This window comes from Piliocolobus tephrosceles, chromosome 1 (assembly GCF_002776525.5).
Source record: "Piliocolobus tephrosceles isolate RC106 chromosome 1, ASM277652v3, whole genome shotgun sequence".
NCBI classification, from domain to species: Eukaryota; Metazoa; Chordata; class Mammalia; order Primates; family Cercopithecidae; genus Piliocolobus; species Piliocolobus tephrosceles.
The window spans coordinates 41,015,379-41,020,491 of NC_045434.1; the positions used below are offsets into that span (position 1 = coordinate 41,015,379).

General features: G+C 39.8%; 1 pseudogene across 1 annotated transcript; it reads left to right on the forward strand.

Annotated features, from left to right (window-relative positions):
* The first annotated feature begins 2,760 nt into the window (after positions 1-2,760).
* Positions 2,761-3,396, forward strand: LOC111536939 (annotated as a pseudogene). The gene has a single exon (XR_002729863.2). The product of XR_002729863.2 is annotated as a 60S ribosomal protein L12 pseudogene (transcript).
* The last annotated feature ends 1,717 nt before the right edge of the window (positions 3,397-5,113 follow it).

Here is a 5,113-nt window from a genome sequence, read left to right on the forward strand (position 1 = left end):
TTTAAAAATGATGGCGCTGTGGCCGGGCGCAGTGGCTTACACCTGTAATCCCAATACTTTGGGAGGCCGAGGTGGGCAGATCACTTGAGGTCAGGAGTTCAAGACCACCCTGGCCAAGATGGTGAAACCCTGTCTCTACATCTCTACCAAAAAATACAAAAATCAGCCCAGCGTGGTGGCAAACACCTGTAATCTTAGCTACCTGGGAAGCTGAAACGGGAGAATCACTTGAACCCTGGAGGCAGAGGCTGCAGTGAGCCGAGATCAGGCCACTACACTCCAGCCTGGGTGACAGAGTGAGACTCCGTCTCAAAAAAGAGATGGTTCTGGAATTTCTAAAGAGAGCAATGTGTTGCAGAGTGATGTTTTTTGAGGCTGCATATATTGTCAAAGAAGATTGAGGAAGCATTACTGGGCCACCTCAAAGAATGATGTTTGAGAAGCTTATGGATATTATGGGGAGGGGACACAGAGACCCCAGTATCTCCCACTGGCTTCATTCTTCTTTACCTATTTCTCCTTGATAATAAACTTCCCACCTCTCTGACAGTCAGTCAGACTGAAAAACTTACTTCACCACAGTCTGAAGAACAGATCATACTGTATTAACAAAAGGCAAATTCCAGGAATCATATGTGTTTTCAGAGTTCTGTTTTGCTGCGCTTCTTAGAAAATGCCTTTATTCCTCCTTTGGTTCACTACATGGAGCTAAGACCACTGCTATGCTTTTAATATTTGATGTTTGAATCTGATGATATGAGTTTTCATTCCTCATTATAGTTTACAATGTGCTTTCTTTTATTTAACAATATTTCTCAAACAGAGATAATCAGAGATGTGATGGGGGTATGCAACATGAAAGAATAAAGAGCATCAATGTATTGTTCCTGCTGGTGAGACACTTAAAACGTTATTTATGTAGTAAAACAAACACACATCTATTATTAACTACAATGTATAATTCACATGAATTTCTCAGATAAAACATAAGACTTCAAAGAAAGTCATGCCTGAAATTTGCAGCTACCAGCTTTACCTACAGTCTTCTAAGAGCACTAAAGTTGCTTGGTAGAAATTTGAGTTAGCATAGGTAAACATTTTTTTCTTATTTTAGTTCCACCAAAAAAAAAAAAATACATGACAGATAACATGTTTACTATTATTACCTCCCTTTATGGAACAGAAAACTAAGGCTTAGGCAGTTTGACTTTACTGGGTAACTTTGCCACTTTCTAAGTGACAGAGCCCTTTCTGCCCACCTCTCCATGAGTGAGTTCTTCATGAGTAAAGTTACCCTGGGGTGGTAGGCTGAATAATAGCCTTCCAAAGACATCCGTATCTGAATCCCAGAACATGTGAATATGTTACTTTACACAGCAAAAGAGATTTTGCAGATGTGATGAAGGTAAGGATTTTGAGATGGGGAGATTATTCTGAATAATCTAGGTGAGCCCATGTAACTACCAGGTCTTCGTAAGAGGGAAGATCAGAGTTAGAGAGTCCTTACATCTAAGGATAGAAACAGCAGTCAGAGAGGAGAGAAGAGATGCTATGCTGTTGGCTTTGAATACAGAGGAAGGGGCTACAAGCCAAGACATGTTGGCAACCTCTGGAAGCCAGAAAAGGCAAAGGAGTGGATTCTCCCTAAAGCCTCTAGAAAGGAACACAGCCTTGATTTTAGCCCAGTATGACCCATTTTGGACGTTTAACCTCTGGAACTATAAAAGAATACATTTCTGTGGGTTTAACCCACTAAATTTGTGGTAATTCGTTACAGCAGCAATAAGAAATAAATACCTGGTAAGGCTATGCCAATCCCCACATTCTGTTTTCTTTCATCCTTATGCCTGTTATTAGTATCACCTTATGGTTTTATTTTAGTGATTTTAATTTATCATAGTACTATATAGAGAGTTTTTAGTTCCATTAAAAGTCCCACACATTTTTAGTTTCATTAAATGACAAACGGACCAGTGGCTGAGAATGTGGCAAAATTGGAACCCATGTCTCTTGCTGGTGGGAAGGTAAAATGGCATAACTACTGTGGAAGGGTTTGGTGGGTCCACATCGGATTCAATATAGAATTACTGTATGATCCAGGAATTCCACTCCTGGTTATATACCCAAAAGAAGTAAAGCAGGTATTCAAACAACAACTTGTGCACATGTATTCACAGAAGCACTACACTCAATAGCCAAAAGGTGGAAACAACCCAAATGTCCATCAACAGATACATGAATAAACAGAATGTGGTATATCCATCAACAGAATATTACTCAGCCTTAAAAAGGAATGAAGTGCTGATACATTCTACAAGGTAGATATATTTTGAAAATATTATGCTAAGTGAAAGAAGCCAGTTGCAAAAGGCCACATATTGTATGATTTTATTTACAGGAAACATCCAGAGTCAGAAAATCCTTAGACAGGAGGCAGATGAGTGATTGCCAGTGGCCAGGAGGAGTGGGGAATGGCAAGTGACTGCTTATTAGTACAAGATTTCCTTTGGGGTTAATGAAAATGTTGTAGAACAAGACAGTAGTAATGTTTACACAACATTGTGAATGTCACTAATGATACATTTATGTTATGTGTATTTTACCACAAAAAAATTAAGACAAATAGAGCTAAATGTTTGTAAAGTCAACAAAACATCACACTCCTGCCCCTCTATCCCCCTCTCCCCCACCACCAATTTCTAACTAACACCCAGTTCTACAGTCCAAGGACTTCAATTTAAAAGTGATTTCTTTGCTCTCGGCTTCCGCTCGGAGCGGGGTAAAGGTGCAACTTTCTTCGGTCGTCCCGAATCCGGGTTCATCCGACACCAGCCGCCTCCACCATGCCGCCGAAGTGCGACCCCAACGAGATCAAAGTCGTATACCTGAGGTGCACCGGAGGTGAAGTCGGTGCCACTTCTGCGCTGGCCCCCAAGATCGGCCCCCTGGGTCTGTCTCCGAAAAAGGTTGGTGATGACATTGCCAAGGCAACGGGTGACTGGAAGGGCCTGAGGATTACAGTGAAACTGACCATTCAGAACAGACAGGCCCAGATTGAGGTGGTGCCTTCTGCCTCTGCCCTGATCATCAAAGCCCTCAAGGAACCACCAAGAGACAGAAAGAAACAGAAAAACATTAAACACAGTGGGAATAGCACTTTTGATGAGATCATCATTGCTCGACAGATGCGGCACCGATCCTTAGCCAGAGAACTCTCTGGAACCATCAAAGAGATCCTGGGGACTGCCCAGTCTGTGGGCTGTAATGTTGATGGCCGCCACCCCCATGACATCATAGATGACATCAACAGTGGTGCTGTGGAATGCCCAGCCAGTTAAGCACAAAGGAAAGTATTTCAATAAAAGATCATTTGACAACTGGTGAAAAATAAATAAATAGATAAATAAATACATAAAAGTGATTTTTTGATAACTAATGATTTATCTATTTGCTGCATATTTCCAAATAACATACTAAATTGCATGTCTCAAAGACAGCAATTAATGTTCCCAAGACCACATAGCTGGTAAGTTTTGAAGCCATGATTTGAGTCCAAGTCCTTAACTCTAAATCTAAGGACTTTTAATAATAATACCAAGAAAAGCTAACCCTAATATAGCAGTTACTATGTATGGTAGGTGAATAGTTGCTTTTGGAGATATCCATGTCCTAGTCCCTAAAATCAGTGAATATATTATATTGGTTGGCTAAGAAGAATTAAGGTTGCAGATGGAATTAAGTTTTCTAAACAACTGACTTTAAAACAAAGAGGTTATCATGGATTTTCTGGGTGGCCCAATATAATCACCCAGTGGAAGAGGGGAAAAAAGTGGAAGAGGGAATAAGAAGGAAGAAGAGAATCAGAGGGAGACATGACAACAGAAAAAAAGGTACAGAGAGATGCAGTGTTGTTGGCTTTGAAGATGGAGGAAGGGGGCCATGAGCCAAGAAATACGAGTACCCGCAAGAAGCTGGGAAAAAAAGGAAATGGATTTCTCCCTAGAGCCTCCAGAAATGAGCAGCCCTGCCTACTGTTCAGTTTTAACTCTGTGAGACCTGTGAGGAACATCTGGCCTACAGAACTGTGAAATAGGAAATTTATGTTGTTTATGTCTCTAAGTTTCACATAATTTGCTACAGCAACAATAGAAAACTAATACACTGTATGTCAGGAATCGTCCTAAGTGCTTATACATATTAACTTATTTGATCTTTATAAAAACTCTATGAGGTATGTATGTTATTATTCCATTTTTCTGATGAGGAAACTGAGGCACAGAAAATATTTGAACAGACACTTTACAGAAGACAGTGTCAATAGGCATATGAAAAAATGCTCAATATTAACGGTCACCAGGGAAATGCTACTTAAAATAATGAGATACTCTACAAATGCATTAGAGATTTTGAAATTAAAAAGACAATATCAAATATTGGCAATGCTGTTGAAGAAATGGTGCTCTCACATATTATTGGTGTGGGGGTCATATAAAAATCATTATGAAAACATTTTCACAATTTTTTGAAAAGGTAAACATATACTCATTGTAACACTCAGCATGCACCTGTAGTCCCAGCTACTAAGGAGGCCGAAGCAGAAGGATCACCTGAGCCCAGAAGTTCTGGGCTGTAGTGTGCTATGCTGATTGAGTATCCATATTAAGTTCAGCATTAATATGGTGACCTCCTGGGAGTGGACGGACCACTTACTAGGTTGCCTAAGGAGGGGTGAACCTGCCCAGGTCAGAAACGGAGCAGGTCAAAATTCTTGTTCTGATCAGTACTGGGACTGTACCTATGAATAGCCAAGGCACTCCAGCCTGGGCAACATAGTGAGACTTCGTCTTTAAAAAAGGAAAACATCCGGCATTCTTACTCCTACGTATTTTTCAAAGAGAAATAAAAACATATGTTCACACAAAGACCTATATACAAAAGTTCTGAGCAACTTTATTCACAATAGTTCAAACTGGAAATAACCCAAAAGTCCATCAACATGTGAACATACAAACAAATTTTGGCATATTCATTAAATTAAATGATTCTTAACAATGAAAAAGGAATATTGAAATAGGAAAAAAAAAAGTGGATGAATCTCAAAAACATGGGTTCA